This window comes from Arachis hypogaea, chromosome 18 (genome assembly GCF_003086295.3).
Source record: "Arachis hypogaea cultivar Tifrunner chromosome 18, arahy.Tifrunner.gnm2.J5K5, whole genome shotgun sequence".
NCBI lineage: Eukaryota > Viridiplantae > Streptophyta > Magnoliopsida > Fabales > Fabaceae > Arachis > Arachis hypogaea.
In genome coordinates, this window is record NC_092053.1 from 120,204,111 (window position 1) to 120,218,882 (window position 14,772).

The window sequence follows — 14,772 nt, forward strand, 5'->3', positions numbered from 1 at the left end:
TATCACCCAGCCAACGCCTATAGTTGGTGTAAGCTTTAGAAATACAAAGTCGCCTTCACTAAATTCCAATGGCTTCCACTTTCGATCAACGTAACTCTTCTGACGACTCTGTGTAGTGAGAATTCTAGCTCAGATTCATTTAATCTGCTCGGTTGTCTCAGATACCAAGTTAGGACCCATAATACTCGATTCATCTACTTCGTACCAACAAAGCGGAGATTAGCATTTCCTTCCATACAGTGCTTTATACGGAGCCATCCCAATGCTCGCATGGTAGCTGTTGTTGTATGCAAATTCTAACAACGGCATATACCAATCCCAGCTCGCTGGTTGGTCTAGCACACAAGCCCTCAACATATCTTCTAAGGTTTAAATAATTCTCGCTGACTGTTTGTCGGTCTGTGAGTGATAAGCAGTGCTTAGACATAATCGCATCCCAAATGCCTTTTGAAAGGCACCCTAGAACCTTAAAGTGAAACAATGATCCCTATCAAAAACTATGGTTGTTAGCACACTATGCAGTCTCACAATCTCTTTGATATACAGACGGGCTAACTCCTCTAATGTATAGTTTATCCAGACGAGCAAAGAAGTGAGCAGACTTTGTCAACCGATCCATAATTACTCATACTGCGTCAAATCCTACCCTAGTCCTCAGCTATCCTAACACGAAGTCCATGGCAACACCTTCCTACTTCCACTGCGGAATTTCCAAAGGTTATAAAGTTTTGGACGGTTTCTGATGCTCAATCTTTACCTTCTGGCAGGTTAAACACTTCGAAACATGTAAAGCCATATCACTATTCATTCATGGCCACCAGAACATTGCTTTTAGGTAAGGATACATCTTAGTACTCCTTGGATAAATCGAAAACATACTCCGGTGAGCTTCTGTAAACACATATTTCCTTAAGTCTCCCACATTCAGTACACAGATCCTTCCTTTGTACCTCTAAACTCCTTCTCTGTCTTTACTAACTTCTCTTTGTTTCCTCTGTTCAATGACTTGCAATATTTTCTACAGATCCTGATCATTCTGCTGAGCTTTCTGAATCTCAGCCTTGAAATCATTGGAGATATGCAACTAATTTAAGGACATATTCCTGGCTACCTCTCTAACGCCCAAGTTCATATTCTTAAATTTTTCCAACAACATTTCTTCTTTTAGCATCACCCAAGCAACATATAACGATTTTTGGCTCAAAGCATCTGTCACGACATTAGCTTTTCCTGGATGGTAACTCAATTCAAAATCATAGTCCTTCAGCAACTCCATCCACCTTCTTTGGCGCATATTAAGTTCCTTATGATCAAAGAGATATTTCAAACTCTTATTATCAGAGAAAACTTGAAACTTAACTCTATACAAGGAATGCCTCCACACTTTTAAGGCAAACATAACCACAGCGAGTTCCAGGTCGTGAGTAAGATAGTTTACTTTGTGCGGTCTCAACTGTTGAGAAGGATATGCCAAGACATTGCGGTGTTGCATCAGCACACACCCCAATCCCTTTAACAAAGTATCACAGTATACCTCAAAAGACTTATTGTACAAGTAACACAAGCACAGGCACTGTAGTCAATTTCTGCTTCAATGTTTGGAAGCTTTCCTTACATTCCGATGTCCAGACAAACGACACATCCTTTCGAGTTAACTTTGTCAAAGACAACATAATTTGTGAAAAGCCCTTGATAAACCTCCGATAATATCCCACCAAACTAAGAAGCTTCTGATCTACGTTACAGATGTTGGTCATTCCCAATTCATCAATGCCTCAACCTTAGAAGGATCCACAACTATTCCTTGCTTAATCACCACGTGACCCAGAAATTTCACCTCACTCTTCCAAAATTCACACTTAGAGAGTTTTGCATACAACTTCCTTTCTTTCCGGACCTACAGCATGATCCACAAGTGTTATGCGTGCTCCTCTTTGGTTTTAGAGTAGATTAGAAAGTCATCAATAAAGACGGCGACAAATTTATCCAAGAAAGGATGGAATATTCGATTCATGTAGTCCATAAACACTGTCAGGGCATTTGTCAATCCAAAGGACATTACAGTATTTTCATAGTGACTGTAACGGGTACTGAAAGCAGTTTTCTGGATATCTTTGTCTCTTACTCTTATTTGGTGGTAACCAAATCTCAAGTCAATCTTGGAAAAGACACCAGCTCCTTGTAATTGCTCCATCAAATCATCAATTCTTGGTAATGGATATTTGTTCTTTACTCCCACTTTTTTTAATTGTCTGTAATCTGCTCATAGCCACACACTTCCATCATTCTTTTCCACTAACAACACTGTGCTCCCCATTAACTCCTTAACTCCTCCAGCCAAGCCTTAAGTTCAGCCAGCTCCAAGGGCGACATTCGATAAGGTGTAATTAAAATTGGTCCTGCTCCAGGAACTAGCTCAATCGTAAACTCGATTTCTCGAGAAGGAGAAAATTCAGGTATGTCTTTAGGAAATACCTCAGGAAATTCATTTACAACTAGAATCTGATTTAAACTCTATTCATCACCCGACACACTTGCAGCTAAAAGCATGAATCTCTGACACTCACTTCCATTGCAATTCACCACGACAGAATTTAAGTAATATCCCTTTGCCATCACCGGTTATTCTGACCCTTCAGACATAAATCGCACTGACAGCTCAAAATAATTTACTAGTACGTGATACTTCGACAACAAATCCAAACCTAGAATTAGATCAAGCCCAATATCGGCAAACAAATCAAGTCATAGATAAAAATTTGGTCTTTAATTCAAAATAAGACTGGTTGACAGCCTAATCTAGTCACGATAGCCTCAGAAACAGAAGTATGTACTTGCAAATCCCAGGCCAACATGGTTATCTTCAATCCTAACTCACTGGCTTTCACAAACGATATAAATGAATGTGATGCCCCAGTATAAAATAAAGCAACTAAAATCTTATCACCAATTTCACAATTACCTCTGATCAGAGTATTTAACCTCTCAGCATCATCCGTTGACATAGTAAACACACGTCTTTGCTGCTGAACTCTCTTGGCTTCCTGTCTTTTCCTCTCTGGGTAATTCCAAGATAGATGTTTGGCTCCACAACAGTAATAGCATATACCCAAACCCACTCTGCATGGAGTGTTAGGATGATATGCCACATATCTCCTACATGTCAAGTTATTGGAAGGATTCTGAATCTACTTTCCCTTGCGTCATCCTTGGTTGTTGTTATTCTTGTTGTTAAACCTCTGAAAGTTATTCTATCCCTGAGGTGGTTGTGGAATATAGCCTCCTCACTTGAATTTTCGACCTCTAGGCACAAAGTTCCTCCCCTGATCCTTCCTAGCAAACACTCAGTGATCACCTTGTCCAATGCCGCCTTTTTCACGCAATCCTCAGTAACTCTGCTCTTGTTTACCAGTTCAGAGAAAACTTGATCTTCATCAGGCCCGCTGTACTCAGAATGTCACTCCGAAGTTCGCCTTCGAAATTGATGCACTTCCACTCTTCAAAATTCCCTAGATCTCCTTGAAAAATCCTAGAAAACTAGCACAGCTCCTCGAATCAATTGGTGTACTCAAATACCGACATTGAACCCTGATTCAACTGTAGTAACTCGAGATCCTAAGCTGTCCTAACTGAGTTGGGGAAGTACTTCTTATAAAATTCAGTTTGAAAGACATCCTAGGGTATCACAGCATCGTCTCGCTGCAGAAGGTGTCGGGTTCCCTGCCACCAATGCTGAGCATCACCCACCAGCTGGTAAGTGGCAAACTCAATACACTGGTTCTCAAGCACTTTTTGCACTTGCAAAGCCCACTCCATCGCCTGAAACCAATTATCAGCCTCTGTGGGATTTGTGGTTCCTCGAAAAATCAGTGGATATATCTTCATAAAGATTGCTAAGGTTATCGGCCCATTTCCACCATTACCCCAATTTTCATTATTAATTTGCTTACCAAGGACCTCAGTCATTGCCTACATAGCCACGACTATGTTCTCCAGAGAATTTATAGAGTTCACAGGATTATTCGCAGTTGTTTTAGGTCCCGTATTACTATTTCGACCTCTGCCTCGATCGCGTCTGCGTCCATGAGTCATCAATTGGTTCTTGTTCACACTAAACAAGTGAGATCAAGGTGATCAGTTTTAATATCTCAAGTCTAGTGCTTCAAAGTCCCAAATGTATACTCATGAACAAATATGCCACATATATCAGTAAGATATCTTAATTAACATTTGCACACACCCAGCCCAGAAGAATAGTCAGACTGTCCCTTAGGCCCTACAGGAATGAACTGCTATGATACCATAATGTAATACCATGTAAACTCCACGAAATAAATAAATAATTAGTCAATAAATTAATTATTATTCAAGAAAATTATGGAATTAATTTTTTAAAATCTAGAGAGGTGAAAATATTAAAAATATGAATTTTGACACTAATTTTAAAGTTTTTGGCCCAAAATTAGGCCAACGGGACAAACCGCTTAAATTGGGCCCAAGGCCCAACCTATTCACCCTCACTTAAGTGGTTTCAGTCACTTCTCCCTTAAACAAAAGGGATTCATGCTGCATTTAGGGAAAGGGGGGGGGGGAAGAAGCAAGAACCCTAACCCACGTCGAGCTTTTCAAAACCATCCAAAAAAAGTGATAAGTAAATTGAGTTTTCTCACCCATCCTTCTCCTCTAAAATTTTGAAAATTTTAGGTTTTGATATTGAGAGATTATGTAATTTTGGTGGTTTGGGTGAACTCTAGCAACGGAAAAATATTGGGTTTTTCCCAATTGTCCATGGATAATGGTAGGAAACTCAAAATTCTTGTGAATTCTTTAATTATATGAGGTTAGGTATTAAATTTGTGAATGTGTATGTGATTATGCAAAATTACGTGGTATATATGTAAATTGGAACCAAATTGATGAAGTTGGAGGCTTGAGTTTGAGTATTGGGAGCTGGAAATTCATTTGGTGGAGGCTTGGAGCTTATGGATTTAGGATTTTGAGGTGTTTCGGGCTTAGGAAGAAATCGGCCAAGGTATGGTTTTAGTTTCTCGTAGATAATGTGTAATGTTATGTGAAAACTTAGACTAGTTGACCGTAGGATAGGTTGAATTATATGAACTTGTTAAAGTTTTGTAATTTTGGTGAAAATGTTGAGCTTATTATGAGCATATGATGATGATTGATATGGATGTTGATTATGAGCTGATGAATTGTGTTGTTTTGATTATGGATTGTTTGGAATGAAATTGATAAAATTGAGTATTGGTATATTGTGGAAGAGATGAAATGGATATGGAGTTACTTTGAACACAATCGGTGTTGTTTTGGGGGGTGAAACATTGGCTTTTAGTTGAGGTTATGGTAAAAATAGAGGTTTAGTACTTTTGGTAAAAACTTGATTTTAACTAACTTTGTCGGACCATAACATGAGCCTCAGATTTTGGATTTGAGTGGACTTTATTTCAAATTGAAGATAATATTAATAGCTTTAAAATGGTTTAAAGATTGAGGAAATCGAAGTTTTATATAGCAATTATGGGCGTCGGAAGTTAGGTATAGAAAACTGAATTTGGCTAAGTTGCAGAAAATCAGGATTTCTGGTACGCATGCATACGCACGCTATTGTGCGCACGCATGGACCAAAGCGTATGGTTAAGCTCAGGCGTACACACGAGAGGGTGTGCGTACACAGATCCTGAAAATTTTCAAGTTGTGGGGATACGGATGCACAGGCTAGGGAAACTCCCACTGTTTGACCTCCCTGGCAAGCCTGTAAACCTCTGAAACCACTATTTTGATAAAAATTGACCATTTTAAAACTATCAACCATTCCTCTAATTTTTCAAACCACTGAAAATTCTATTTTAAGATCTGAAGGTTAAGTTTTAGGCTACAGAATATAAGCAAGTGTGTTGATAGAGCTAGTTTTTATATTGAAGAAGGTTGAGAAGTGAATAATTGACGTGATGAGGTATTAAAAATGATGATTAAAACAAATTGATAATGAAAATAACATTGATAAATGATGAAAACAAAGTCTGTTTGGCTTGCATATTTGAGACAATTGTTAACTCTCTGTCATAAGATGTAACCGGACACTTTAACACCTCGAGTCCCCCCCCCCCACCCACCCACACACACACACACACACACACACACACACACATAGATATATATATATATATATATATATATATATATATATTTGAGCTTGGGGTTTTGTCTCCCCTATGGATGAGCTTGAAATTTTTTTCATGGATATTATTGAGCATGGGTATGTATGCGCGTACAGAGGGACTGTCCATAGTTAGCTACTAGGACATATCGACTTGGCTATATAACCAACAAATGATATAATCAACTATAGGACAGGCATACATCATATGCATTTGTATGTTTTGCTTGAGTGTGTATTATCTTGGTTTGCCTAGTTATTTAATTATGCTTATCTGCTAATTGTCTATTTGCTATATTTGTATTCTATTTGTATTTTCCTTGCTTGAATTATATGTGCATGTTTTCTGAGAGACCCCTCTTGGTGGAGGGGTGAGGGAGGGTTGTTCCACCGGTGATTCGGAGGGTTGGAAGAGACAGAAAGTGAGGTGTTAGGTTAAAGTTAGATTTAGAACTTAAATACCTTAGATAACTCACCTAATTTTTGATTTAGTTGGATCTTTAAGCTGAAATCCGAGTGTCAAAGTTCTAGGATTGCCTCTGGCTTTCTCAGGGCCTTATATATTACCTATGTGGGCACTATTACTATGCTAAGAATCACCGGTTCTCATTCTATACATATTTCTGTTGTTTTTCAGATGCAAGTCGAGAGACACCTCATTGAGCATCTAGAGACCCTCCATTCAAGTGAAGAACTCTATTTTGGGCTGTCATATTTTGTTTTGGGCTATATGTATATACGTATATAGATTCTCGGCATGTATAGTTTTTATTTGGCCCTCTTAGAGGTTGCTTTTGAAGAACAGGTGTTGTTTTATGTTTTGGGATACTTTTGGGATGTATACATATACGTAAATATACTCTGGCCAACCTTGGCTTCGCAGGTCGAGTCTGGAGCTTGATATTTTGTATCTTTTGGTATTCTACTCTTTATGTATATAAGCTTTATCCTTCCTTTTATCTGGTTATCCTTTTACATGTGCGATGCGCTTTTCTTTTTGCGGCTTTTGTTTAACCTTTTCTTCAAGGCTCCTAGTTATGACTTTTTTTTCACCTATATATGTATATGTATTTTTATTTTAGAGGTCGTAATACCTCACCACCTCTACGACTTAAACATAAAGCTCTATGTAGTGGGATATTACATTCGGCTCCTCCCCTCCCTCAATTATGAATGCTATGTTGGTTAGTGTTTGTCATATTAGATAGGATTATAAATTTCAGTGAATCATGCGAGTTAGGGAGGAAAGTATTCTATTTTTGTAATTGCTATGACGTAAAAATAATTTGGGGTATACTCATGAATAATTTGAACTTTTTTAGTTGTACCTGAATTAACATAATGTAAAGTGCTTTGGGAAACAAATTCAGTTTAATTATGAACAATTATTTACTAGATTTTGAAGGCATTTAATTATTAAAACATATTTGATTTTTTTAGAAGTATCACAATTTTTATCATACTAATTTCGAAACTCATGTACAAATATAACAAGAAGGCTCTAGAAATAAAAAATAAAAAAAAAACAGCAACAAGAATTATATAATGTGTCATATTATATATATATATATATATATATATATATATATATATATATATATATATATATATATATATATATATATATGGGGATTTAGTCAAATCTTTTTCATGATCGTCATTTACAAAAGAAAATTTTATAATGTGAAGTTAGAAGCATACTAATTTAAGCAAGATAATTGTATATTTGTGTTGTTCTTATCATTCTCTAGATACTTCCTATCTATCAGATTTTCTATTATTTTCTTTATGCTTGTGGGTTTTTTGGGAATTTGAGTTGTTTTAAAAAAAATTGTAATCAGAAACAAGTTCAATTTGTTATTCTATTGGACTTTGATATTCATATACGTGTGAATATATTCATATATTTCGTTATTCTATTGGACTTTGTTATTCTATTAAATCTTCATTAAATTAAATTTTCTTTATTTTTGACAGCCTAGTTACCTATTCTTTCTCAAATGTATAACATTATAATTCAGGTTTTAATCTTGACCTCTGGTATGCGAAATTGCTACTCAGGTTGTGAATTGTTGTTCGAAATTGATTCCCCGGCAATGGCACCAAAAACGAATGCACAGAACCATGGTCTAAACATATCTTCACAACTTCGCATAACTAACCAGCAAGTGCACTGGGTCGTCCAAGTAATACCTTACGTGAGTAAGGGTCGAATCCCACGGAGATTGTCAGTATGAAGCAAGCTATGGTCACCTTGTAAATCTCAGTCAGGCGGATATCAAATGGTTATGGAGTTTTCGAAAATAATATAATAAAATAGGGATAGAAATACTTATGTAAATCATTGGTGAGAATTTCAGATAAGCGAATGGAGATGCTTTCGTTCCTCTGAACCTCTGCTTTTCTGCTATCTTCATCCAATCAGTCTTACTCCTTTCCATGGCTGGCTTTATGTAATACATCACCACTGTCAATGGCTACTTTCGGTCATCTCTCGGGAAAATGATCCAATGCCCTGTCACGGCACGGCTAATCGTCTGGAGGCATCACCTTGTCAATGGCTTCATCTTATCCTCTCAGTGAAAATGGTCAACGCACCCTGTCACGGCACGGCTATTCATCTGTCGGTTCTCGATCATGCTGGAATAGGATTTACTATCCTTTTGCGTCTGTCACTAACGCCCAGCAATCGCGAGTTTGGAGCTCGTCACAGTCATTCATTCATTGAATCCTACTCGAAATACCACAGACAAGGTTTAGACTTTCCGGTTTGGACCTTGACTTTAACCGCTCAGTCTCAAGTTTTCACTTGACACCTACACGCCACAAGCACATGGTTAGGGACAGCTTGGTTTAGCCGCTTAGACCAGGATTTTATTCCTTTAGGCCTTCCTATCTACTGATGCTCAAAGCCTTGGGATCCTTTTTATTTGCCCTTGCCTTTTGGTTTTAAGGGTTATTGGCTTTTTGCTCTTGCCTCTTGGTTTTAAGAGCTTTTGGCTTTTTCTGCTTGCTTTTTCTTTTTCTTTCTATTTTTTTTTCGCCTATATTTTTTTTCTGCAAGCTTTGTTCTTTGCTGCTATTTCTTGCTTCAAGAATCATTTTTATGATTTTTTAGATTATCAAATAACATGTCTCCTAGTCATCATTCTTTCAAGAGCCAACATATTTAACATTCTTAAACAACAACTTCAAAAGACATATGCACTGTTCAAGCATACATTCAGAAAACAAGAAGCATTGTCACCACATCAATATAATTAAACTAAGTTCAAGGATAAATTCGAAACTCATGTACTTCTTGTTCTTTTGAATTAAAACATTTTTCATTTAAGAGAGGTGATGGATTCATAGGACATTCATAACTTTAAGACAAAGTTACTAACTACTAATGATCATGTAATGAAGACACAAACATAGATAATCACATAACATAGAAAACGAAAAAACAGAAGAAATAAGAGCAAGGAATGAATCCACCTTAGTGATGGTGGCGTTTCCTTCTTGAGGAACCAATGATGTCCTTGAGCTCTTCTATGTCTCTTCCTTGTCTTTGTTGCTCCTCCCTCATTGCTTTTTGATCTTCTCTAATTTCATGAAGGATGATGGAGTGCTCTTGATGTTCCACCCTTAGTTGCTTCCAATAATTGTGTGGAAGAAAATGTATCCCCTGAGGTATCTCAGGGATCTCTTGATTTGCAGTCAAATGTTCTACCACTGAGCTATAGACCCTTGATGGAAGTTTTTGTCTTCCCTTTCCTCTTTCTAGAGGTTTCTCTGGCCTTAGGTGCCATCAATGGTTATGGAAAAAACAAAAAAGCTATGCTTTTACCACACCAAACTTAGAATGTTGCTCGCCCTCGAGCAAAAGAAGAAAGCATAGAAGAAGAAGAAGAAGATATGGAGGAGATGGATGGATGTGTGTATTCGGCCATATGGGTGGGATTGGGTGGGAGAGAGATGTTGAATTTTGAAGGTAGTGGGTGTATGGATGTGAGTGGTAAAGAGGTGATGGGGAAGAGAGATTGAGGTGATTGGTGAAGGGTTTTTGGGGAAGAGTGTTTATGGGGTTGTGTGAAAGAGAGGGGTGAGAAGAAGTGAGTGGAGGTAGGTGGGGATCCTGTGGGGTCCACAGATCCTGAGGTGATCCTGTGGGATCCACAGATCTTGAGGTGTCAAGGCATTTACATCCCTGCACCAATTTAGGCATGCAAAATGCTCTTGCACATAACTCTGGGCGTTCAGCGCCAGGTTGGTGCCCATTTTGGGCGTTCAACGCCCATTTGTTGCCATTTCTGGCGTTGAACGCCAGAACCATGCTTGTTCTAGGCGTTCAGCGCCAGGATGCTGCCCATTTTGGGCGTTCAGCGCCAGAACCATGCTCTGTTCTGGCGTTGAACGCCAGACAGATGCTCCTCTAGGGTGTGATTTTTCTTCTGCTGTTTTTGATTCTGTTTTTGATTTTTTTGTTTATTTTGTGACTCCACATGATCATGAACCTATAAAGACATATAACTAAGAAAAATATAGTTAGATAAATAGAAATTGGGTTGCCTCCCAACAAGCGCTTCTTTAATATCAATAGCTTGACAGTGGGCTCTCATGGAGCCTCACAGATGTTCAGAGCATTGTTGAGACTCTCCAACACCAAACTTAGAGTTTGGATATGGGAGTTCAACACCAAACTTAGAGTTTGGTTGTGGCCTTCCAACATCAAACTTAGAGTTTGACTGTGGGAGCTTTGTTTGACTCTGCTTTGAGAGAAGCTTTTCATGCTTCCTCTCCATGGTTGCAGAGGGAGATCCTTGAGTTTTAAACACAAGGGAGTCCTCATTCCATTGAAGGACTAGTTCACCTCTGTCAACATCAATCACAGCTCTTGCTGTGGCCAGGAAAGGTCTTCCTAGGATGATAGATTCATCCTCTTCCTTTCCAATATCCAGGACTACGAAATCAGCAGGGATGTAAAGGCCTTCAACCTTTACTAACATGTCCTCTACTTGTCCATATGCCTGTTTTCTTGAATTGTCTGCCATTTCTAATGAGATTTTAGCAGCTTGCACCCCATAGATTCCCAGTTTCTCTATTACAGAGAGGGGCATGAGGTTTATCCCTGAACCAAGGTCACACAGAACCTTAAAAATCATGGTGCCTATAGTACAAGGTATTATGAACTTTCCAGGATCATGTCTCTTCTGAGGCAATGTCAGTTGATCCAGATCACTTAGTTCATTGATGAACAAGGGAGGTTCAACTTCCCAAGTATTAATGCCAAATAATTTGGCATTCAGCTTCATGATTGCACCAAGAAACTTGGCTGTTTGCTCTTCAGTAACATCCTCATTCTCTTCAGAAGAGGAATACTCATCAGAGCTCATGAATGGCAGAAGGAGGTTTAATGGGATCTCTATGGTCTCTAGATGAGCCTCAGAGTCCTTTGGTTCCTCAGAGGGAAGCTCCTTATTGGTCACTGGACGTCCCAGGAGGTCTTCCTCCTTGGGATTTACGTCCTCCTCTCCTTCTTTGGTTTCGGCCATGGTGCTTATGTCAATGGCCTTGCACTCTCCTTTTGGTTCTCTTCTGTATTGCTTGGGAGAGTACTAGGAGGGATTTCAGTGATCCTTTTACTCAGCTGGCCCACTTGTGCTTCTAAATTTCTAATAGAAGACCTTGTTTCATTCATGAAACTCATAGTGGCCTTAGATAGATCAGAGACTAAGTTTGCTAAATTAAAAGTATTTTGTTCAGAGTTCTCTGTCTGTTGCTGATTGGATGATGGAAAAGGTTTATTAGTGTTAAACCTGTTTCTTCCACCATTATTAAAGCCTTGTTGGGGCTTTTGATCCTTCCATGAGAAATTTGGATGATTTCTCCATGATGAGTTATAGGTGTTTCCATAAGGTTCACCTAAGTAATTCACCTCTGCTATTGCAGGGTTCTCAGGATCATAGGCTTCTTCTTCAGAAGATGCCTCTTGAGTACTGTTGGATGCAGCTTGCATTCCATTCAGACTCCGAGAAATCATATTGACTTGCTGAGTCAATATTTTGTTCTGAGCCAATATGGCATTCAGAGTATCAACCTCAAGAACTCCCTTCTTCATAGGCGTCCCATTGTTCACAGGATTCCTTTCAGAAGTGTACATGAACTGGTTATTTGCAACCATGTCAATGAGTTCTTGAGCTTCTGCAGGCGTTTTCTTTAGGTGAATGGATCCACCTGCAGAAGTGTCCAATGACATCTTGGATAACTCAGACAGACCATCATAGAATATATCCAGGATGGTCCATTCTGAAAGCATGTCAGAAGGACACTTTTTGGTTAGTCCTTTGTATCTCTCCCAAGCTTCATAGAGGGATTCACCTTCTTTTTGTCTGAAGGTTTGAACATCCACTCTAAGCTTGCTCAGCTTTTGAGGAGGAAAGAACTTGGCTAGGAAAGCCTTGACCAGCTTATCCCAAGAGTTCAGGCTATCCTTAGGTTGAGAGTCTAACCATATTCTAGCTCTGTCTCTTACAGCAAATGGGAAAAGCATGAGCCTGTAGACTTCAGGATCTACTCCGTTAGTCTTAACAGTATCACAGATCTGCAAGAATTCAGTTAAGAACTAAAAAGGATCTTCAGATGGAAGTCCATGAAACTTGCAGTTCTGCTGCATTAGAGAAACTAGCTGAGGTTTCAGCTCAAAATTGTTTGCTCCAATGGCAGGAATGGAGATGCTTCTTCCATGTAAATTGGAATTTGGTGCAGTAAAGTCACCAAGCATCCTCCTTGCATTATTATTATTTTCGGTTGCCATCTCCTCTTCCTGTTCGAAAATTTCTGAAAGGTTCTCTCTGGATTGTTGTAATTTAGCTTCTCTTAATTTTCTCTTCAGAGTCCTTTCAGGTTCCGGATCTGCTTTAACAAGAATATTATTGTCCTTGCTCCTGCTCATATGACAAAGAAGAGGGCACAGAAAAAATAATAATAATAGAGTTCCTTTATACCACAGTATAGGGATCCCTTTGTGAGTGGAAGAAAAGAGGGAGATAAAGAATGTAATGTAATGGAAGAAACACAACTGTGAGGAGGGTAGAGATGTGAGATGAGATGTTAGTAGATGAATAAATGAATAGAATAAGATGGAAGAGGGAGAATTTTCGAAAATAATTTTTGAAAAAGAGTTAGTTGATTTTTGAAAATAGTTTTTGAAAAAGGTTAGTAGTTTTTTTTTTTTCGAAAATTCAAAATAAAAATAAAATAATTAGTTAATTAAAAAGAAATTTTTGAAAAAGGGGGAAGATATTTTCGAAAATAGAGAGAGAGAGTTAGTTAGGTGGTTTTGAAAAAGGTAAGAAACAAATAAAAAGTTAGTTAGTTAGTTGAAACAAATTTTGAAAAGATAAGAAGTTAGGAAGTTAGAAAAGATATTTTGAAATCAAATTTTTGAAAAAGATATGATGAGAAGATATTTTTGAAAAGATATGATAGAAATTAGTTTTTGAAAAAGATTTGATTTTTAAAAATCACAATTAATGACTTGATTCACAAGAAATCACAAGATATGATTCTAGAACTTAAAGTTTGAATCTTTCTTAACAAGCAAGTAACAAACTTGAAATTTTTGAATCAAAACATTAATTGTTATTGTTATTTTTGAAAATTTGATATAAAAATAAGAAAAATATTTTTGAAAAATATTTTTGGAATTTTCGAAAATAACTAAGAAATTTGAAAAAGATTTGATTTTTGAAAAAGATTTTGAAAAAGATAAGATTTTCAAATTGAAAATTTGATTTGACTCATAAGAAACAACTTGATTTTAAAAATTTTTGAAAAAGTCAACTCAAATTTTCGAATTTGATGAGAGAAAAAGGGAAAGATATTTTTTTGATTTTTTGAATTTTTATGATGCAAGAGAAAAAATTAAAAACATCATTTTCATGTTTTTCTCTTTTATTTTTGAATCAAAACAAGGAATGCATGCAAGAACACTATGAATGTCAAGATGAACACCAAGAACACTATGAAGATCATGATGAACATCAAGAACACAATTTTGAAAAATTTTTAATGCAAAGAAAACATGCAAGACACCAAACTTAGAATTCTTTAATGCTTAGACACTAAGAATTCAAGAATGCATATGAAAAACAACATACAACACAAAACAAAAAATCATCAAGATCAAACAAGAAGACTCACCAAGAACAACCTGAAGATCATGAAGAACACTATGAATGCATGAAATTTTCGAAAAATGCAAGATGCATATGTAAGTGACACTAAACTTATGATATGACTCAAGACTCAAACAAGAAACACAAGATATTTTTTATTTTTATGATTTTCTAAATTTTTTTTTGGATTTTTCGAAAAATTAATTGAAAAAGAAAAATAAGGATTCTAAAATTTTTAATATGAATTCCAGGAATCTTGCCATGTTAGTCTAAAGCTTCAGTCTAGGAATTAGACATGGCTCACTAGCCAGCCAAGCTTTCAATGAAAGCTCCAGTCCAAAACACTAGACATGGCCAATGGCCAGTCAAGCTTCAGCATGTAATTCAGACATGACATGCCTGACATACCCTTCAGTCGTGTAACAGCTGATGGTT

General features: G+C 37.3%; 1 non-coding gene across 1 annotated transcript; it reads left to right on the forward strand.

Annotated features, from left to right (window-relative positions):
* The first annotated feature begins 12,470 nt into the window (after positions 1-12,470).
* LOC112774835 (small nucleolar RNA R71) lies at positions 12,471-12,578 on the forward strand. The gene has a single exon (XR_003189294.1). It is a non-coding gene; the product is annotated as a small nucleolar RNA R71 (small nucleolar RNA).
* Positions 12,579-14,772: the final 2,194 nt, after the last annotated feature.